Here is a 23,361-nt window from a genome sequence, read left to right on the forward strand (position 1 = left end):
CACTTTTGTTCCTGTCTGGACTTTGTTGCATAGATGGAATATCGGACCAGAGCTCATTGGGGAGGAGAGGGAAGAATAGGAAAAGAGAGCGTAAGAAACAAATAAAGAAAAAACAAATAACTTAACGGTCCTAGGCCATGGTATTCAAACCTATCAAGACTGAGTATAGCAGCAACTATATGGGGGGTGTCCCCCGCCAGACCTAAAGTCCAGAACAACTTGTGCAAGGGTATCATCTTACTTAGAGGACAAATATTCCTGTGAGTGAGCGGTATGTATTACCGCTCCGGACCAAAAATCTAAGCTTCTGTTCAGACAAACAGGCTGTAGGTACATTTTTAACCATTATACATTCCTACATATTTAATGTGGACAGGCCGGGTCAGCCAACCCCTACAAGGGGTCACCACGTCCAGGGAACCAATTACTTCCCCACCACAGGGCCTATCTAGCCTTTCAACAAATATATCCCAGTCTGACCACTGGATATCAGTTATTTCAACCTTGTAACCTTCTAGAATGTGATCAAAAATAGAGTTAATATAAAAAACAAAAATAAAATTGAGAACAAAAGAGATCAAAAATCAAAAGTTAAAAGTCAAAAATCAAGAGCATTTAGTTGCTTCTCCGGGGTGTGACCAACATGGTCACCAGGGGACCTTTCGGATGAACCAATAAAGGTTTACCCTCTGCAGTGGGACATTGGCAAGTCCTACAAGGGGTCAAATGTCCTATAAATATCCAGGTATTGCATTGCAACTTCTTGGTCTGTGATTGTTTGCGTTCCTGCCATAGTGGAGAAAGAGGCTGGTGTTCTGCATGTTGAGGCGACTGACACAGAGAGTCCTGCATAATAATACCTAGATCGATCAAATGTTCTTCGTCCGTTTGGAATGTTGAGAATGAGTGGAACCATTCTTTAAAGGTGAAGGATAACTTAAAGGGAAATGCCCATCTGTATTTTATCTGCTTATTTGCCAACTGTTACAACAGGGGTCTCAAAGTCCTGCGTTTCTGTATGGTTGATGGAGCCAAGTCAGTAAAAAGCTGTATTGTTGATCCATGTATTGTAAGGTCCTGTCTATTGCGTGCTGCGAACATCATCTTCTCTTTTATGAGATAATAATGCGGCTTGGGTATGATATCTCGTGGCAAGCCATCTGACCTGAGCTGTTAGGGCTCTGTGAATACAGTCAATCTCCATACGATGGGGTGCGGTGTCAGGAATCAGTTCTTTCATTAACTCTCTCATGACCTCTTCTAGGTCTGTAAGTGTTTCTGGGAGGGGAGGCCGCGTATACGTATATTATATCTGCGAGAGCGGTTCCTAAAGCCATTTTTATTGTTAAAATCTTTTATTCCTATAAGACTGGATTCCATGTAACACAAATGTGTACAAGACTTATTAGTTTTATTGATTTACTTGCTTTGTATTCAGTCTAATCAAAAGCAAACATAACCACATGCAAACTTTTTTGTAACCCTGTTATGGACACAAATGGGCTTTGACAGCAGTATTTTTAGTTGTCAGATAGAATAGAGTTTCATAGACTCAAAAGGATGTTTGATTTGGAAGCTTTGATTAAAAAAAAAATATTGTGAGGTTGCAGGCAAATGAAGCAATTTTATGGTAAACTAGTTTTTTTGTATTTTGAATAGAGTTTCCCACAGGCTTCGCCTTACATTACTATGTTTGTTTCATCATGAACATCACTTTTTTTTTTTTTTTTTGGACATATACCAGCTGGACATGGCAAATGTACCCAAAAGGCCTATCTCTCTCAAATATTGTTCACAAATCTGTCTAAATCTGTTAGTGAGCACTTCTCTTTTGCTGAGATAATCCAGTCACCACACAGGTGCTCACAAGATGCTGATTAGACAGCATGATTATTGCACAGGTGTGCCTTAGGCTGGGTTCACACTGCTGCGGCTAGGAGACCCGGATGTGATTCGCACCGCACTGCAGTGCAAATCACATCTGATCTCTGTGCGATGCGAGTTCAGCCATACAGATAGTATGGCTGAATTCGCATCGCACCCGCCACAAACTCGCACTGGACCCTTTTTTTGGTCCGCAGCAGAATCGGATCGTATGGGTGTTCACACCATGCGATCCGATTCCTGTCCGAGTTTGCAGATCGCACTGCGATATGCGAACTGATCTGGGGGTGTCATTAACGTTTCACTGACACTCCCAGCAGTTCGCATAGGGCAGTGTGAACTGCCGCCGGGAGGCATGCATTGCGGGAACCCGCCGCGGATTCGCGGCGTTCCCGCATCGCTTCAGTGTGAACCCAGCCTCAGGCAGACCACAATAAAAGGTCACTGTAAAATGTGCAGTTTTACTGTATTGGGGGGATCAGGGGGTGTCCAAAAAGCAGTCAGTATCTGGTGTAACCAACATTTGCCTCACTCAGTGCAGCAGTGCACCAAAACCTTTGGTTTTTGTTGGAGAGTCTGTTAGCAGTAGATCTGGGCATTGGCCCTCAAGGGCCTTCAGTGTTAAACTACAGAGGGGATCTTCCATCTGGTTCTTTCCTAAGTCCCTGTCTGAAATCTTAGGTAGAGATTCCAATGGCTTCGGCCCGAGTTGTTCCTCTGGACTGATGTTTCGCCCCCTGACACAAGGCTTGTATGCCTTCTGGTGTTAGTTGTGTCCGCTCTTCAGAGCAAGCCCCTGCATCATAGGGTCTCCTTCTCTTTCAAATGTTTTTATTGTTTGCACAGGTAGGTACAGAGTACAATTTAGGAATTGTACATCGTGCAACGACATTGTTGAACAAATATTAGGACATTAGGAACTCATTAGCAACTAACAGATTGCATGTAAGTCAAACAAAGGAGATAAAGGTATATACAGACGGTCCCCTCCCCTGTCGCAGCACCCCAAATGGGAGAACTTTTGTGTCACAAGAGGAGAGAGGACCCAATGTGTACATGGTTAACATAGGTAAGTTTCCTTGTAGCTTGTATGTATTATTCTATAAACTTGCTTAAACAAATATAACTATGTGACTGATACATATTGCTCGGTCAAGAAAAAGTTTGAGGTAGACGTGTTAGGTGACAGTCGCAGCATTAGACCAGTCTGCCCAGGGTTGCCATGCTGCACGGGATTTTGTGGCCTGGCCATTGCTAGCGGCAAGCATAGGGCTACCAGGTCGATAGTTTGTGCGACGGCTGGGGATTTGTCAGACTTCCATTGTCTTGTTATGTTGAGTCTGGAGGCCAAAATTACGTGGGTTGTTATGAGCCTGAGGGGGTAAGGGATGATTTATATGGTTAGATTTAGTAGCGCAAGTTCAGGCAAAGGGGGAATTGTGAGGTTGGTGATGGTTGAGATAAGTTTAAAGGTGTCTACCCAGTATCTCTGGATATAGGGACAAGTCCAAAAGATATGGAGCATGTCTCCTCTGGCAGATTTACATCTCGAGCATGTATTGGAGTTTTGGGGGCTGAAGGATGCCAGTTTAGCAGGTGTCAGGTACCATTGTAATGAGATTTTCTGAGTGAGTTCCCAGAGGGCCGAGCATTTTGTGGCTTTGTAGATGGTCTTGAATGCGTATTGCCATTGTGTGTCAGTGTAAGTGTGTGCTAGATTCAATTCCCATAGATGATGTGGGGACATCTTAAAGAAGGTATACTTTTTATTGAGAAGGCTGTAGAAATAAGAAATGCCCTTGGTTTTTGTGGTAGGGTTCGTTAGATAGTCCCCGGTCTTTGGGTGGATGTTGTGGAGGGGAAGGGGTATTTTACCTAGGCAGTGATGGATGCGCAAGAACGTGAAGTGTTCAGAGGAGGGTAGATCGTATTCTTCTTGTAGTTGGGAGAAAGATTTGGGTTGTTCGCCTTGTAGTAGGTTTTGTAGGGAATAAATCCCTTTGAGGGTCCATTGTGATAACATCAGATCTGGAGTTAAATAGTGAGGGACTCTAAGGGAATATAGTAGAGTGGCATGGATGGGGTGTAATCAGAGAGGGTAGTAAGTTTTTTAGAGGGGTACTCAGTAACCAGTTTTTTAGATTAGAACTAAGGAGTTAGAGATTCTCTATTTGACCCCAAAGAGATTTCGGGATGGGTTGGAACCAATCGGGTAGTTGAACGAGTATAGCTGCTAAATAATAGTCCTCAAAGTCTATGGATCCCATGCCTCCCATCAATTTATGCTTAATCAATTTTAGGTGGGCACATCTGGGTCCCTGTCGATCCCTATGTATGAGGGTGGGCATAATGTCCAGCAATCTCTGCAATAGTTTCAGCATAATTTTTTAGGTTGAGGTTAAGTAGGGATATAGGGCAGAAATTTTGGGGGATGTTCGGCTCCTTCCCTGGCTTCAGTATCGTTATTATCAGTGCATTTAGGTATTCATTTGGGAATCTAGAAGAGGAGGAAGCGTTGTTAAAGACTTCTGTGAGATGTGGGATTAGGTGTGCGGAGAACTATTTATAGTATTCTCCCTTCAGACCATCAGGTCCTGGTGCTTTCCCGTCGGGGAATGAGTCAAACATTGCTTTAATTTCCTGTTCTGTGAACGGGGCATTGAGGGTTTGATTTCCAGTCAAGGTTGGTGGGTAGATATTTTGGAGAAATTGGTTAATTTCATCCTGGGAGGGTTGTGGGTTTGGACGTCTTGTTTTAGGTTGTATAGGTCACTGCAGTAGTTGCTAAATGTCGCTAAATGCATTGGCTATGTCTTGTGGGTTCATCTGAGGGAGTTTTGTGTGGGGGTGGTGAAGTTGGTGTATTTTGGTTTTGGATCTTCTGCCTTTAAGGAGTTGTGCTAGTCTTTTCCCTGCCTTGTTAGAGGTGTAGTAGCTTTCAGCTTACGTTGGAGAAATTCAAAGGAGTGAAGGAGCAGTGTTTTAGTTCTTATCTAAGGGACAGTAGTTGGTTTGTCTGTGGGAACTGAGGGTTGACTTTATGTTGTAATTATAAGGTCGCTATCTGAGACTTTAGTTCATCCAAATGCTACGTCCTCTTCTTTTTGCAGAAAGAAATAAATTTTATCAGAGTTCCTCTTATAAAAGCTTTATGTGCACTCCACACGATGCCAGGATCAGACACTGAGCTCTTGTTTAGTGAGAAAAATTCTGTAAGATGATCAGAGATCTCTGGTGTATATTTCTTATGCTGAAGTATACAGTTGTTTGCACGCCAGAGAAACGCGTTACACTGTATGTTGGAGTTTTCTTTCATAATTGAGATTGGGGTGTGGTCCGACCATGTCGTGGTGTGGTTTGCAAATGTACAAAGAGCCATTTGTCAGTAAAGAATAAATCAATTCTTGAATAAAAATGTCGGGGATCAGGTTAAGGTCTCCACAGAGTACTAGATGACCTTTCTGGATTGGTTTGGCGATACGTAGCACCTTGTGCAGAAATTTCATTTGATGGGAGTTCGGGGCATAGACGTTAATAAGAGTATATGATACTCTGTTGATGGTGCATATTAGAAATATATAATGACCTTCAGGGTCAAGTATTGCAGTAGATGATTGGAAGTACACAGTTTCTCTGATTGCAACCATGACCCCTTTAGATTTAGTAGAGTGGAAGGCGTGGAAGATGTATGGGAACTATTGGTTGTTGCATAGGGATGAATCTGTTGACAATAGGTGAGTCTCATGAAAAAAAAAAATTTCACTCTGGAGAGGCTTGGCGGTTTTCCATAGTGAGTGTCTTTTAGCCGGGTGATTTAGCCCATTGGCATTTAGCGATAGTATAGTCTTGTGGGTGTAAGGATGGAGGATTGGTTGTAGTAACACTTATGCCGCGTACACACGAGCGGACTTTTCAACATCCAAAGTCCGACGGACTGATTCCGTCAGACTATTCGATCGTGTGTGGGCTGCAACGGACTTTTGATTCGCAAAAGTCTGACGGACTTTAGAAATGGAACATGCTTCAAATTTTTCCGACGGAACTCCGCCGGACCCGGTCCCTTCGAAAAATTCGCTCGTGTGTATGCTATTCCGACGGACTAAAACCGATGCTAGGGCAGCTATTGGCTACTGGCTATGAACTTCCTTATTCGAGTCCAGTCGTACGTCATCACGTTCGAATCCGTCGGAGTTTGGTGTGATTGTGTGTGGCCAAGTCCGCTCAGTCGAAAAGTCCGTCAGAACTCTGTCGGAACTCCAGCAGAACTCCGGCAGGACTCCTTCGGAAGTCTGTCGGACATAAGTCCTCTCGTGTGTACGGGGCTTTACAGTTAGTCGCTGTAGTTCAGGGTCTGGAGTTATCTGGGTAGGAGACGATATAAGAGACGAGCGGAAGTCTGAGGGCCTGCCAGCAAGATGGTTAAGAGAGCTTTGAATAGAGCAATATGTTACTCACATAAAACAGTGGAAAATTGATTATCAAACCGTTGGTGAATAAAACTCTGAGTAGTTGTAAAAAGGTTTGTAGAGGCTGTGCAAAGCACCGCTTCAACCTCTAGGTGGGGGTAAGAACAGTTAGTAACAAGAGGAGCTGAAAAACAAGAGATTTAATTCATCAGAACTCAGGGGAGCTGAAATGTTGTTTTTGGCCCATCTGGCGATGATAATGGGAGCCATTTAGCTGCAGTTTTGGTCAAGATTTCTGCGGGATAAGGGTGTTCCTCTGTGTGGCAGAGATGTCTTGGGAGGTTCCTGTATGATTCACCAAGTGTGGAGGATACTCAGCCCTTTATCAAGATCACTTATGGTGTGGGGTTGACCATTTCTTGTGAGTAGGAGAGTCACTGGGTAACACCATTTATACTGTATTTTATGGTTTTGTAGACGTTTGGTGACAGGGTTCAGCTGGTGTCTTAGTTGGAGTGTGTGCTTGGAGAGGTCTGTGAAGAATTGGATCCCTGTGGGCAAGGGTGTTTTAGTTTTGACCCCCTACAGCAGTTTTCTTTGATATGAAAGAAGTGAACTCTCAACAGTACGTCTCTGGGAACTGACGCTGCTAGGTGGGATGGTTTGGCAATTCTGTGAATTCTGTCTATTATTATGTCCCGGGAGGATGCTTCTCGGATAATGATATGCTTCATCTCTTTTGCGTATCGTGGTAATATGGTTTCAGGACTACCTCTCAGCTTAACATTATTCCTGCGGGACTTGTCTTCCAAATCGGCCAGCTTGGCACGCATCCATGCTTGTTTCTCCCTCACATCATCATAAACCTCTATGACTTAATTTACTGAGGAGGTGCATTCATTCATTCTTCTTTCAATACAGGTCGCTCTATGAGGAGATTTTTGTAAACAGTGAGGAGAGATCAGTCATGAGGGAGGTCTGCAGCGATACTAACATGTCCTTCAATGTGGTGTCAATGACTGATTGGCCTGAGGTGGGGAAGGAAGCCATGGATGAATGTACGGCCTGGTTGGAGAGCCTGGGCCTCGATTTGTGCCTGCAGCCGTCGCTTTGGCAGCGGATCGAGCCGCATTTTAGCCTCTGTGGGGCTGTTGAGGAGGGGGTCACACTCCGGGGGGTGAGAGGGCAATGCAGGGGTACCTGAGTAAGGTGAATCCCCAGAGATTTTGTCCGGGAGGTCTGTGTATGAGTCCCGCGGCTCAGCCGGGCAGGCACCATCTTTGAATACACTGACCTGCTCCACTTGTAAGAGAATTCGGTCAATTTCTGGGGCTTGTAATCGGTGAATCTCTCCCTGGACATACTGTTTAGGGTCTGCGGAGCGAGAATGGCTCTGTACTGAATCGAGAATGCAGCCTACATCGTTCTATAGATTCCCCTGGCTGACGAGCTGAGAGTTCAGGCATCCATCTTCAGCTGCGGTCGGCCACGTCCCCCCGTCATAGGGTCTCCTTGACAGGAGATGACAATACATGAATCTATCTATGGTGATTAGAGAGTGACAGGAGAGGGGGGGCGGCGCTCCTGTGCCCTTTATAGACGCACCGCCACTGGTGTGGTTAGTCTGTAATCGTGCCCCCTTCTTGATGGGCTTTGGGTTTTGTTTGCCTCTCAGGTGAGCTCAAGCAGGCTGGTATGCACTGACTCTCCGTGACCGGGTGCTTAAAGTCTATGGGAGCGGATTATCTGGTCGCTCAGAAACAGCCATGAGGGTCCTTTGCGATAGTTTAGGCTTCCATTGTGACTTGCTTGTGTCTTTGGCATTTGAGTTACCTGCTGTAGGTGGGAACCCAGTTGGCTCCTTCATCGGGGCCCTCTGAGGTTTCCGGCCAGCTCCTCGGAACCGACTGATAGTGATGGGCGAACGGTTCGCCCGGTGGTTGTTTCGCGGCGAATTTCGGCTGTTCGCGGTCCGCCCGTTCGGTGGACTATTGGCGCCGTTCGCCCAGCGGACTTCCGTGTTTACTGTGTAAAAGAACTTTGACCTATGATGACACATCCATCATGGGGTACAGGACAGCCAATTGAGACATTACAGCACATGGACACTTGGACATTCCTCCTAACTTATAAATACACCCGATCCGGCGGCCATTTTACACTCTTTCTTCTGTCACTATAGGGAGAGGTTGCTGTGTGGAGCAGGGAGAGATTGCAGTGACCCAAATCGCTAGCTATTTGGTACACAAAAGTTCTTTTCATGACTGGTATAGGTGTTAGGTGTATATAGGTTTGCTGTGCTACTGATTGTTGCAGAAGCCTGAGTGTCTTTTGTTAGTTTAGAGAAAGGGACAGGACGGTGTGTCTGCTGTAGGGACAGTCAGTTTAGTCATCATCATTAGCTGTTACTATCAGGTCCACAAAAGTGCTATTCCAGTTATTGTTCCAGTAGCCTCTGTTTTGTCAGTTTATATAGGGACAGGCAGGAAGCAGTGTGTGAGGCAGTGAGGGTCAGTTTAATCAGTAGCTGTTACTATTAGTTCCACAAAGGTTCTTTTCAGGACTGGTATGGTAATAGGCTTGTACACGTATAATATTCTTTCTTCCAAATATAGAAAGAATATTATACTTGACTGCTGCCCTTCTGCTGCAGTCTGCTAATCATTCACAACCTACTTGTTCCACAAAGCTCCTTTATAAGGACTGGTAACTTGGTCTGTCTAGGGTGCTACAGTACATAGGGTTGAGTGAGGTACAGTCTGCCATTCTATAAGGACTGGTATAGGTCCACAGTACATAGGGTTGAGGTGCAAAGGCAGAATGCGGAAATGTTACCGCCGTCACAGAGGGCTGGCAGAATGGAGCACTTCCAGGCCTTGCTTCGAGAAATGCTGCATTCTGCCTTTGCTTGCGCTGGCAGAGGAGCAATTCCCACTCCCAGAGAAGGAGTTGAGGGTACCAATCCAACAGCGCCTGCAAGAAGAGGCCGGTTTGAAGATGTGTTGGTGACTTAGGATATGAGGTCATTCTTTCAGCCGACCCATCGACAAGTGTCATCCGGATCCAGCATCAGGGAACGCCTAGACCGTCAGGTGTCCGACTACATCGGGTTAACGGCCGATGTGGACGCTCTGAGGAGTGATGAACCCCTGGACTACTGGGTGGGCAGGCTTGACCTCTGGCCCAATTTGCAATCGAACTGTTGGCTTGCCCCTCATCCAGTGTCCTGTCCGAAAGGACGTTCAGCGCAGCAGGGGGGATCGTGACCGATAAGCGTACTCGCCTAGCTCACGACAGTGTTAACTACCTCACATTTCTAAAAATGAATGAGGCATGGATCTCGGAGGAATTCAACACATGTGACCAGTAGACCATGTATATGTATATAAACAATTTTTTTAAACGAGCACAAAGACCTCCTTTCTTCATTTGGCTCACTTCCTTGTCCAAAAAAAGCACAACGTAGTATATGCCCGTACCCTCCTCTTTGAAGAGGTTGAGCGGTGTCATATTTCTACTGGGGCTGCTTATTATGAGGGGCTCCCACCATCCCTGTGCTGTGCTGACTTCCTCCTGGGGCTGCTTATTATGAGGGGCTCCCACCATCCCTGTGCTGTGCTGACTTCCTCCTGGGGCTGTACCTCTGCTGTGCATATAATGAGGGGTTCCCACCATCCCTGTGCTATGCTCATTATGAGGGGCTCCCACCATCCCTCTGCTATGCTCATTATGAGGGACTCCCACCATCCCTGTGCTATGCTCATTATTAGGGGCTCCCACCATCCCTGTGCTATGCTGATTTCCTCCTGGGGCTGCTTACGGTGCAGGTGTCAGTGCTGTATATCACGCTGCTGATGTCAGTGCTCTCTTTTACGGTGCTGCTGTCGGTGCTGTATATCACGGTGCTGGTGTTAGTGCTTTATGTCACGCTGCTGATGTCAGTGCTCTCTATCACGGTGCTGTTGTCAGATGACTCTATCACAGTGCAGGTGTCATTGCTGTATGTCACGCTGCTGATGTCAGTGCTCTCTGTCACGGTGCTGCTGTCAGTGCTGTACATCACGGTGCTGGTATGAGTGCTTTATGTCACGCTGCTGATGTCAGTGCTCTCTATCACGGTGCTGCTGTCAGTGTTGTATATCACGGTGCTGGTGTGAGTGCTTTATGTCACGCTGCTGATGTCAGTGCTCTCTATCACGGTGCTGCTGTCAGTGCTGTATATCACGGTGCTGGTGTGAGTGCTTTATGTCACGCTGCTGATGTCAGTGCTCTCTATCAGGGTGCTGTTGTCAGATGACTCTATCACGGTGCAGGTGTCATTGCTGTATGTCACGCTGCTGATGTCAGTGCTCTCTATCACTGTGCTGTTGTCAGATGACTCTATCATGGTGCAGGCGTCATTGCTGTATGTCACGCTGCTGGTGATCATCTCCTGCACCCTCTTCTTTGCCTACCCTGGTCCCTGACCTTCCCTCTCCTCCATTGCCTTCATGCGCTCCACAGTCCTGAATTGTCACAACAATTTCCCATATAAAAAAAGAATGCTTGTAATTGTCGATCCCAGATTCACCTCATACATGTGTTATGCCATTGGCCATGTGGTGGGACTATGTTTGCACAGCTATTAATTATTTTGTGGCTGCAAATTTGACCTGTAGGTTTGCGAAGTTCGCCTCCCATTGAAATCAATGGGGCCCGCCGCGAACGTTCCAGTTCGCGAACTATTGGCCGGGTTCACGGTCCGCGTTCGTGAAACATCCCGTCGGAAGTTCGTCCATCACTACCGGCTGACATATTCTAGTGGACTTGTGCAGTTGCTCCAGTAATGACCCACTCCTCCGCAGTTAAGACAGACCACTTGATTCATAGACTTCTCTGCAGGAACGACTATAGCATTCAAAGTCTGCTTGGGCTTGGAGATATTCTTATTAGCTGAAGGGGTGATCCTGGCTGCTAGCAGAATTATCATCTCCATCATTTGCGATACCTAGGATTTCAAGAGCTCTATCTCTGGGTCATCACTAGTTGCACTAATCAGTCTGACCTCAGCGGCAGGTTCTGGTTCCAGGTTTCTCTTTTTTTTACTCTCCAACAGAGCTTCTTCTTCTCACACTGTTCGTATTAATTCAGGGTACTTCAAAATTCCACCATCTTTTCCAGTTTTCAATTTGATCATAATAGGATCTAAGGGCTGAGCCCCCCTTAAAACCTGCTGTGCCCGGACCCTGTCAACTGACCTGGGATTTCTACCTTTCTTTAGCAGTATCTGGTGCATTATCTTGTCAAGACATCTCGTTCTCGTATATTCAGACAGTTTCTCTCCCTCATCTTGATAGACATGCTCAAACTGGTACACGAGATCAGAGGCCTTTTCTGTTCTCCCAAACTCATCTTGCAAGATATATAAGTAGTCATGAGCAGTACAGTCCTGTTTGCTAAGTTTCTGGTTGCGAAGAGCTTCTGAGGCTGGCCCACTCAAACGCTCTGTGATTCTCTGCTTTTTCTGGGCCTCAGGGATGTCCCACTCATCTAAGGCTTGCATGGCATTTTGGAATTCACAAGACGTCTGAACTTCTACAGTGTACCTTTTGGTGGCCCTGCCTAAAAGAAGATTGTAAGATGTATATAGAGACCTGCCCTATGTGTGTGAAAACTAAGACTAGCAGGACTAAGTCTTGAGGTCTGCTGAAACCTCTGCCAATTCTGGATAGACCTTGGAATAAGATATTGATAGACTTTATGTCAGGGCTGACTTAGCCCTTCCTTCTCTGGGCGAGCTGCTCAGCTGTCGGCTAATTGGCAGCTCTCATCTCTCTCCATAGTTACCAGCTGTTCCTGATCTTGCTCCTCTGACCTGCCTACTTAAAGCTGTCCAGCTCACTTCACCTCTGCCTTCCCCTTGGTCACATCACAAGAAACCATCTCCCGCGGTTCTGTTTAAAGACTGGCTTGCTGACATCCCTTCTGGCTCCTTATCCTGCTTGCTGTTGCTCTAATTGGATCCCTGACTTCTGGCCTAGCTGATTACTCGATCTGGCTATTGAACTCTGGCCTGGCAGACTACTCTATCCGGTTACTGGACTCTGGCTATGCTTTGACTATGCTTTTTCTATTTACCTTTTTATTTAATAAACAAGTGTGATTTAATTGTACTTCTGTCTCGGTCTGATTCATGGTTTCTGACAGTAGGCAAAGGCCATGAATTCAGAAGATACAGTCAATCCACTTGTGGTAATATTTTTTCCAGATTGGATGAGCAAGATCACCGCATGGATCAGTTTGCCATGGCGTTAAAAACGCTCCTGAGTCACACGGCTCACCTGAAATCCCCTATGATGGCTGCTCCGATACAACCTGAGTCGCAGGCGGTCCCTGCTGCTGCGCCAGTCTCTGTGCAGGCACCCGCCTCAAGTATTACCTCTATAAGAGGTATGTCTGGTTTCGCTCCGCTTCCCCAGCGATTTGGGAGTGATCCAGTTCAATGCAGAGGGTTTCTCAATCAGGTTGAGATATACTTCGAGATGCTGCCCCAGGCGTTTCCCACAGACAGAAGCAAAGTAGGTTTTCATGATATCTTTGCTTTCTGAGAGAGCCTTGGCCTGGGCTAACCGTCTATGGAAGGCGCAAAAACCTGTTGTCTTGAGTTACTCTCAATTTGTGGCCTCCTTTAAAAGGGTGTTTGATGTTCCCGCATGCTCCGCTTCTGCTGCCAAGTGCCTCATGTTCATCAAACAGAGTACGAGAACTATTGCCGACCACGCCATTGAATTCTGTACTTTGGCAGCAGAGGTTGCTTGGAACAATGAGGCCCTCGTGGCTGCTTTTTCTCATGGTCTCTCAGATTCCATCAATGATGAGATAGCAGCCCAAGATATACCCACTGAGATGGAGAGCTTGATCTCGTTTTGCCATCCTTATTGACTCCAGACTCAGAGAAAGACTTTCTCTTAAGGAGCGCTTGCGGAAGCCTCCTGTACGTTTGCCTCCGAGCTTTGTAGTCCCACCCATGCCTCCCTCACCTCCCATGCCTCCTGGTGCTGAGTCGGTCAGTGAAGATGAACCCATGCACCTGGGCTTCACGTGTCTCTCTGCAGATGAGAGAGCCTTTAGGAGGAGGGAGAGATTGTGCCTTTATTGTGGCCAGGCAGGTCACTTTTTGAAGTCTTGTCCTACCTGTCCAGGGAACGGCCGAACCTTGAGGTCCTGTCATGGACAGACCTTAGGTGGCATTGTTTTGTCCCCAGTAATCCAGAAGGATAAGCCCCTGGTTTCGGTCACCCTTTCTTGGGCTGAGTCATCCATGGAGATACAGGCTCTAATTGACTCTGGGGCTGTAGGCCTGTTCATTGATGAATGAATGAATGAATGAAATACTTATATAGCGCACAATGCGAACTGAATCGCCTCTAGGCGCTGTGGCGAGCTTTGATCATCTGCTAAAAGAGGAAGGTCTTGAGTTTTTTCCTAAAAGCCAGGTGATTTTCTTCCAGGCGGATGTTGATTGGTAGAGCATTCCATAGCCGAGGCCCTTGGACAGCGAATCTCCGATCACCCTTGGATTTATACCGGGCTTTGGGCACGAGGAGGAGGTTTTTGTTGGCTGATCGAAGACTGCGGTTTGGTGTGTAATGATTTATTTTCTCCATTAGGTATTGCGGAGCTTCTCTATGCACGCATTTGTGGGTGAGGCAAAGGGTCTTGAACGTGATCCGATTTTTTACGGTTAGCCAATGTAAGCTCCTCAGTGAAGGAGAAATGGATTCCCAGGGTTTTTTTCCTGTTATCAGCCTTGCCGCCGTGTTTTGGATCAGTTGTAATCGCGCAAGTTGATATTGTGGTAATCCTATGTAAAGCGAGTTTGCGTAGTCCAGTCGTGAATTAATGATTGTTCCAACTACCACTGCTTTGTCATTCTTTGGGATAAAAGGGATGAGTCTGCGAAGCATTCGCAGCAGATGGTGAGATCGACTGACTACAGATCCTATTTGCGCATCCATTGACATTTGTGCGTCTAATATAACCCAGAGACTCTTCGCTTTGGTCTTTGGGGAGATAGTCTGCCCAAAGACGGTTGGTGGAGACCAGGAGGTTTTGGTTGCGGGCTTATGATTTGGGTGTAAGATAAGAAGCTCTGTCTTTGATTGGTTCAGCTGGAGGGAGTTGGTGGTCATCCAGTCCTCTATTGATTTGAGGCAGTTTTCAAGTTGTTGTTGGTGATCTTTTTTTCCATTGATCCGGAAATAAAGTTGCGTGTCGTCAGCGTAAGAGTGGAAGCAGAGATCTGAGCATCTGATGATTTGAAGGAGTGGGCGAATGTAAATGTTGAAGAGAACGGGTGACAACGGAGAGCCTTGAGGGACTCCGCAGGTGGCTGCCCGAGTTTTGGAGAGGAATTTTCCTAGTTTCACTGTCTGTGACCGATTTCCTAGGAAGGACGCGAACCATTGGAGATCTATGTCTTGGACTCCGGCTACTTCTGTGAGGCGGACGAGTAGAGTATTGTGATCTACTGTATCAAACGCTGCACTTAGGTCTAGCAGTACGAGGAGACACGGCTCTCCGTCATCTGCTGCTTCGAGGGCGTCATCCCAAATCTTGAGGAGAGCCGTTTCTGTTCCATGACCCGGGCGGAAGCCTGATTGCAGCGGGTCCAGGAGTTTGTGAGTATCCAGGTGAAGTTGTAGCTGATGTACTACAGCTTTCTCCATGATCTTAGAAATGGTGTTGAGGCTTGTAATCGGCCTACGGTTGTTTGGATCCTGAGGGTCCAGGTTTGGTTTCTTGAGTAGAGGTTTGACGATGCCTTGTTTGAGGATGCTGGGAACAATCCCTTCGTGGAATGATCGGTTTATGAGGTGGGTTATGGTTGGAGCCACGATGTCAGAGCATTCTTTCAGTAGTTTTGTGGGGATGATGTCAATAGGTGAGGTACTGTCACGCAGTTTATTAATGATGTTTTTTGCGGTGTCTACGGTAATTGGGGATAGTGAAAATTTTGGCGGTTGCGGTATGTTGGTGCGGACATCCTCTTTATGTATTTGCTGGCTGAGGTTGGATGTTTTCTTCTGACAAATTGTTTCCCTGATGGTTTTGACTTTATCGATGAAAAAATCCAACAGTTTGTCACAGTAATCCTGGGATTCGCTTTCTGGGGGTTCTAGGCACACCGGATTTATTGATTGATTAACCAGTTTAAACAGTTCCTGTGGTTGGTTTGCGGCCGTTGAGATTGTATATGAGAAGTGGTCCTTTTTGGCTTTGAAGATTGCTTTCCGATAATTCTCTGTCAGACCTTTGTAGTTAAATAGGTTTTCCTCGGTGGGATTTCTTCTCCATGTTCTTTCCGCTCTTCTGCGTTCTTGCTTTAGTACGGAGAGGGAGCTATTAAACCATCCAGCATTTTTCTTCCTGTTGAGAGCCCTGCGTTTTGGTGCTACCGAGTCTGCTGATTGCAGTAATGCCTTGTTCAGGGAGTTGAGTGTTTCCTCCGTAGAGTGGTTTAAGGTTATTGTAGATATTTTTTTGGACAGAGTGGTTTTGAAGGCTTCGGAGTACAGTTTTTTATGCGATCTGGTCCAGTGCGTTGTTACAGGTTTCCGTTTTGCGTTGGTCATGTTGGTAGTGATTTTGAATTTGATGGCGTGGTGATCCGTCCATGGCAGAGTTATGTTGTCGAGTATGTTGACGTCGATGTTCTGTTTGAAAATGAGGTCCAGGGTGTGTCCTGACCCATGCGTGGGAGTCTTTATCAGTTGCTGTAGACCCAGTTCTTCTAGTTGATTGATGCAGGCAGTTGCGATGGGGTCTTTAGGCTCGTTTGCCCAAAGGTTGAAATCTCCGAGTGCCAGGAAATTTTTGAATTTTAGGGTGTGCATTGCAAAGGATTCCGTGAGGGGTGAAAGAAGATTGGACTTTGGTCCCGGTGGTCTGTAGCACAGTAGAATATGAGTGGTGTCATGGGGTGTTGTTTGAAAATGTAGCGTCAGGGTTTCCATAAAAGACACTGGGTTCTGAGATGATGGTTTAGTGAGATCCAGGTGACCTTTAAAGATCACTGCTAGGCCTCCTCCTTTTTTCCCTATCCGATGTTCGGTTAGGATCCTTTAGTTTTCCGGCACCAATTCGGTGAGGATGGTGTTGCAGTCAGAGGTTAACCAGCTTTCGGTGATGAAGAGGCAGTCTACATTGTTCTCGATGATGAAATCGTGTACTTCCAGTCTATGTTTGACTGCAGACCTGGCGTTAATCAAGGCGCAATCTAATTGTAGTGGTCGAGTAGATGTCTTCCTGTGGTTGGGAGCTGCTTGTCGTCCGGTTTTTAATAGTTGTTCTCTTTGAAGTATTTTTTGTATGGAAGATGGCAATGTGGTGTTGATGTTTCTTAGTCTGTGCAGAACTTCAGCTGAGTATTTGAAGTAGCACATGGTTTGTGGATGCTGTTGATGGTACTATGGGCCTAAGATGATGATCCTGATCAGGGTATTGATCCTGAGGTGGGGCTAGGTATCAGACTTGCCGCCGTGCTTGAGGCTATTAGCGCGCAAGTTGATCAGGGGATGCCTATATGGATGCGGAAGGAGTTGTTGTATTCCGTTGCTGGCTGTTCCAGTTGCCTTTACTTAAGGTGGAGGTCTCCGCTTAGAAAAGAAGTCTGGCTGTGATCTGGAATAGTCGTCCTAGGATAGCGTAAAAATGGAAAGGAGGCCGGAGGTAGGGGTATGCTAACCTATGGTTGTTCCAGAGGAAGGCGAAAAACCCCCTGACAGTAGCAGCCAAATGCACCAGTGGGCAAAAATTCCTTCCTGACCCCCGTAGGCGGTCGGACGGAGTCCCTGGAACAATCACTGGGGGGGGGGGGGGGGAGTGGATGATGCTGCATTTGTTTCGCATCACTCGTTTCCACTGCAGCTGCGTGACACTCCACTTGCCATTGAGGCTCTTGATGGGAGACCTTTACAGCCTGCCCATGAGACTCATGAGATGGTTCCATCGGGGCTCTTCACCATGAGATAATCCAATTCCAAGTTATTTCCTCACCCAGATTTCCGCTGGTTATTGGTTATCCTTGGTTACAGAGGCACAAACCCTCTTTTGATTGGCTCCGCGCTGAAGTTCTCTCCTGGTCACCACAATGCAGTGAGACATGCTTCCTGAAGGTATCCAAGGTCCTGTGCACCTCTTCACTCCCCTCCCTGCCAGAGGAGTACCGTGATTTTAGCGATATCTTTGATAAAGGTCAAGCCAATAGTTTACCTCCACACCAGTCTTATGATTGCGCAATTGACCTTCAACCTGGTGCCATACCTCCTCGTGGCCGGGTTTACCCTTTGTCGGTCTTGGAGGATTAGGCCATGGAGGAATATATTTCTGACGCACTTTCTCGAGGTTTCATCCGCAAATCCTCATCTCCTGCTGGTGCTGGTTTCTTCTTTGTGAAGCGGTAAACTGAGACCTTGTATTGATTATAGGGGTCTCAATCGTGTCACGATTAAGAATGCCTACCCGATTCCATTGATTACAGAGATATTTGACCGCCTCAGGGGAGCAACGGTTTTCACGAAGCTTGACTTGAGAGGGGCATACAATCTTGTGCACATTAAGAAAGGAGTGGAAAACTGCGTTTAATACCAAAACAGGCCATTATGAATACCTGGTAATGCCTTTTGCCCTTTGTAACGCCCCAGCAGTTTTCCAGGAATTTATTAACAATGTCCTCTGAGATTTGTTGCAGTTATGTGTGGTGGGTTATCTCAATGATATCCTCATATTTTCCAAGTCCCTGGAGAGCCACCACACAGATGTCTGTCGTGTGTTTCATAAAACAGGCCCTACGCGTTTCGACCGCAAAGTTGTCTACTGGGGCATTAGACGTCTGCCCCAGTAGACGTCTTTGCGGTCGAAGCGCGTAGGGCCTGCATTTTTCTGCTCCCCACATTGCTAATTTTGTTTTTATGTATCACGTGATTTTAATGGACTATTAGTTCTATTTTTTAAATTTGATTATTTTCAATAAACCGTCATTGGTTGTATTTCACCATGCGAGGCGTCTTTTATGCTTTGTCCCTCCTATGGTGAATCCCTACGAGATATCTGGTGCCAAGTTTTACAGCTATCCACGGCTCGGAAATTTCATCTACCTCTTCCAATTGGAGACTACAGGGAATTCCGAGGGGAAACACCATCCGGCTGGTTGCATCGGGGTGTGCCATTGGAGCCCCCTATAAGCTTGTATGACACACTACTATATGGTGGATTTGTCTAACTCATCTGGTAAGAGTATCCACCTTATTTAATTGTCTTACAATTTATTCTCAAGAGGTTCTGAGGTCTGAGAAGGTCAGGAGTCATTTTTCTATGAATGCTATTTGACAACTTCAGAAGTCCCAAACATACCACTTTGAGGTCCATGGAGATTGACTTTGAGATCGTCTATACCCCCTTTGGACTTTAGTGGACTCTTTGTTATTATTACATGATCTTTTTTACTTCCATGTACACTTACACTTATTTATATAGGTGCCTTTAAGTGCTGCACTTATTTATATATTAATAGCGATCATTTTAGCCCTGAAAGAATGGAGACATCTCCTTGAAGGTACCACTGTGCCTGTTCTTATTCTTAGGCCGCGTACACACGCGCGGACTGTTGGCCCAACTTTGTCCGTCCAACAGTTTGAGCGAACAGTCCGCTCAAACTTAGCATGGACGGACATGGCCACACACGACGGACGAACAGTTTGCTGAAACCGTGCGCGATGACGTGAACGGCACGTACGACGGGACGAAAAATACGACGTCCTATACACTGCAATGCAACCTTCCGACGTGGAAATCCTTTCTGAGCATGCGCGAGACTTAGTTGGCCGAACAAGCCTACACACGAGCGAACAGTCCGCTGAAACCTTGTTTCAGCGGACAGTTTTTCGGAATTTCCGTAAGACCTTGTTCGGCCAACTGTCCGCTGAAACTGTCCGCTGAAGCCCCACACACGAGCGGACTGTCCGCCCAAACACTGTTCAGCAGACAAGGTTGGGCGAACAGTCCGCGCGTGTGTACGCGGCCTTACTGACCATAAGAATCTTACATTCTTGTCTGAGGCTAAGTGACGCGATGGGCTCTTTTCTTGTCAAGCTTTAATTACATTGTATCATTCTTACCCAGTACTAAGAAAGAATGTAAGGGCTAATGCTTTGTGCTGATGCCCCCTATGATTCCTCCTGATCGTATCTTTCTATGGTTCGCACCAGTCTTACTTCTCCTTTGGGCGACAAAATTCTTGCTGCTCAGGTCCATGCTCCTCCTGTGAAACCTTGTGTGCTTTGTCCCAGAGAGTCTCCGTACTGCTGTGCTACAGACTTACCATTCTCCCAAGGCAGCTGGCCATCCTGGGAAGAATCAACTCATTTGGGACATTTCCCAACAATTCTGGTGGCCTAGTCTAGGGGCTGATGTTACTGCCTTCGTAGCTGCCTGTCCCGTGTGTGCTTAGAGTAAGACTCCACGACACCTTCCAGTGGGCCTCCTACAACCCATACCCAATGGAGAGAGGCCCTGGACTCACCTGTCAATGGATTTTATTGTGGAGTTGCCCAACTCCCAAGGCAACACTGTTATCCTTATGGTGGTTGACTGGTTCTCAAAGATGTGTCATTGTATTCCACTTAAGAAGTTGCCTACCTCTAAGGAGCTGGCTTCCATTTTTGCTCGGGGGATCTTTTGCTTACATGGGCTACCCAAGGTGATTGTCTCGGACAGGGGCAGTCAGTTTGTGTCCCGGTTCTGGCGAGCCTTTTGTGCACAGTTGGGAATCCACCATGCGATCTCTTCTGCGTATCACCCGCAGTCTAATGGGGATGCAGAGCGAGCCAATGAGTCCTTGGAGCAATTCCTACTTTGCTATATTTCTGACCACCATAACAACTGGTCAGACCTATTACCATGGGCAGAATTTGCTCACAACAGTGCCTTGAATTCTGCCTCCCGATTGTCTCCATTTATGGTGAATTATGGTTTCCAGCCATCCATGTTTCCTGACTCGTTTGTTTTGCAGAGTATTCCTGCATTAGAGGAGCATCTCCGTGGTCTTCGTTCCACTTGGGTACAAGTACAGTAGGCTTTGCATCATGCTAATGATAGGTACAGACTCCATGCTGACCGCAGACGCCTTCCTGCGCCTTCCTACCAGGTTGGGGACAGGGTCTGGCTGTCATCTCGCAACCAGTCACAGAGCCAGAGTCCACGGCCCCGTAAGGAAGAGGGGTGAAGATGGATTCAGCCACCAGTGGAGACAGCGGGGACATTGTGGGTTTCGCTCGCAGGTAAGTGCGATGCATGCTAGCCCATTATGCTTTTACTTTGCAGGGGAAAAAAAAGGAAGTAATACCCATCAGAGTTTACTTCCTCTTTAAGGCATGCAGACAGACCAAGTGTTGAAATGTCCATATTGGCTCCCTCTTCCTGCACGCATGGGAAACCTGTGCATGTGCAGATGTGTCGCAGGGCTCTGGCGGAATCAGGGGGCAAACGCCTTTTTAGCTTAGGCTGGAAAGATGTACTACAGCACAAAAATACTATGAGGGTTAGAACAATATCCAGATGTGAGAAAGGTAGGAGGGAGAAGGTTCTGTTCAATTATAATAGGACATTGTTGGAGTGTTTTTTTTTCTGTTTTCAATCTCTTTATTAATTTTCATTATATCAAATATCTAAAAACTTTTCCATACATTAACATATTTTTTTTTTTTAATCCCCCAGGTACCCACCCTCCTCTCCCCCCTCCCCTACCTCTCCCCCCCCCCCCCCCCCCCATTCCCTCTCATCTCCCGTTCCTCCCTGTCTATCCTCTTTGTTCATTCCCATCATCTCTACAAATCTACAAATCTTGTGTGCTTAAATTCTGTCCACATTTTCCACTTATTTTGAAATCCTTCCATTTCCTCATCTCCAATATATCTTAGATATTCCATATTGTAAATATCATTTATTTTTTTACATCAGCTTTTGATCGTGGGACTTTCCACTTCTTGCTACTGTCAGGGGATTAAACTTTTTGCTGCGTTCATCAGATGGGGTACCTATTATGTTGCTTTATTGACATTTCTACCCCATGAAACAAACACCTCCATGGTTCCTCCGGTACCTCTATATTAGTAATCTCTTTTATCCCTTGCAATACATCTCTCCAGATTTTTTTTATTTTAGGACATATCCACCATATGTGGGCCATGGTTCCCACAGCATTGCATCCATGCCAGCAAAACCTTCATGTCTCACTTTGGTATTTGTGTGCTATTTTTGGTGTTATGTACCAGCATCAAATACATTTATAATTAATTTCAATGGTATTGCTGTCTATTGTCGTGCCGTGTACCATTTTAAATATCTTTTCCAAATGTAAATCTTCTTGCTTGCCCAACTCTCTTTGCCATTTCACTATAAACGACGGTACCTCTGGCCCCTTAATTCCCACTAATATTTTTTATATCCGGGAGATCGCATTCCTCATAGTTGCTGCTGCACAAAGCACTCAAACAGCAATAGAATATCTCCAGATCTGATTGGTTGCGGCAACATAGATACAAAATGTTTCAGCTGTGTGTACCGCCATTCATCTATCACCATTAATTATTTTTTGTGTTTTAGTTCCTGTAGTGTATATATTTCCCCTTTTTCAATTGTATCTTTTAATTGTGCATTTTCATTTTTTATCCATTTCCCAAACCACTTCCCTTCCCTGGTGCAAAAAAAAATTAGTTTCTCTTATGGCGCGTACACACGATCGGACTTAGTCCGGCGGACGATCTGCTGGACTTTGCAGCCGAGGTCCGTCGGACTTTCTGAACGAGTGGACCTGCCCACACATGACCGGACTATGGCGGGAGTCCGCCGGACTTTTGAAATTAACGGACTTGCCCACTAGGGTTGCCACCTGTCCAGGATTCACCCGGACACAGTTCGGGTTTGGAACCATGCGTCCAGGTTTCAGACTGCCTGAAACCCGGACACATTATTCAGACTGGACCATGGCTTCCCAGCAAGGTTACTGGCTGCAGATATCTAAGCTGAGAGTGTCTGTTAGACCCTCTTTGACACTGCCTAAAGCCAGCACCCCCCCCCCCCCCCAAACACACACAGGAGAGGAGAGAGGGCTTGATATGTACCTCTTACTCTCTTAATTAGAAGTCCAGCAGCCTCAGATACGTCTGGATGAGAGGTGCTGTCTGCCAAGGGGTGAGTGAGCTCACCATCCATCCCTGTCTGCGACTGAAGTCTCCCCCTTTCTCTCTCCTGCCTCTGAGAGAGTACACTTAGGTAAATCAGGGTTCTCAGAGCACCCCTTATATCAGAGTTCCCCTTTACACCAAAGGGCACAGTGTTCCCTCTTACATCAAAGTCCTCTCCGTACATCAGAGTTCTCAGTGTTCCCCCCTTAAATCTGGGTTTCCAGAGCATCCCTTATGTTAGAGTCCCCACATTTCTCCCTTACATCGGAGTCTGCAGAGTCTCCCCTTACAGTGAAAGGGAACTCTGCAAGTTCAGATGTAAAAGGGGAACACTGTAGACTCTGATGTAAAGGCAAACTCTTGTTATTAATGTCATATGATTAGAAATGTTTTTAATAGAAAATATATGTATAGTTTATACTATAAAAAAAAAATTGCCGTGCGCTGATAAAGTGTTCGGGTTTGACTTGAAGAAAAGGTGGCAACCCTATTGCCCACACACGGAGAAAGGTCAAGTGGTCTTCTCTTCTTCCGTCTTCGGGGTTCTTCTCGCCGGACTCCTCCGCTATCTTCTGCTCTTTTGCTAGCCCTTTTGCTAGCTCTTTTACTAGCGGAGGAGCCCGGATTTCTCCTTTGCCACCGTCTTCTTCCGACTTTGGGGGTCTTGTCCCACTCTTCGGTTCTTCTTGCTGGGCCTCCGCTTTCTTCTTCCAGCTCTTTTACTAACATTGGCCCGGTCTCATGTCGCCGCCGCCTTCTGCTTCTTCTTCTCTTTTTCTTCTTCCTTCTTCCGATGTTGACACGACGCTCTCTCCGGCCATAATGCTGGGGATATGTTGTCCGGCGAC

The sequence above is a fragment of the Lithobates pipiens genome, unplaced genomic scaffold, assembly GCF_037356315.1.
Source record: "Lithobates pipiens isolate NorthernLeopardFrog02 unplaced genomic scaffold, aLitPip1_a1.2 Scaffold_13, whole genome shotgun sequence".
NCBI lineage: Eukaryota > Metazoa > Chordata > Amphibia > Anura > Ranidae > Lithobates > Lithobates pipiens.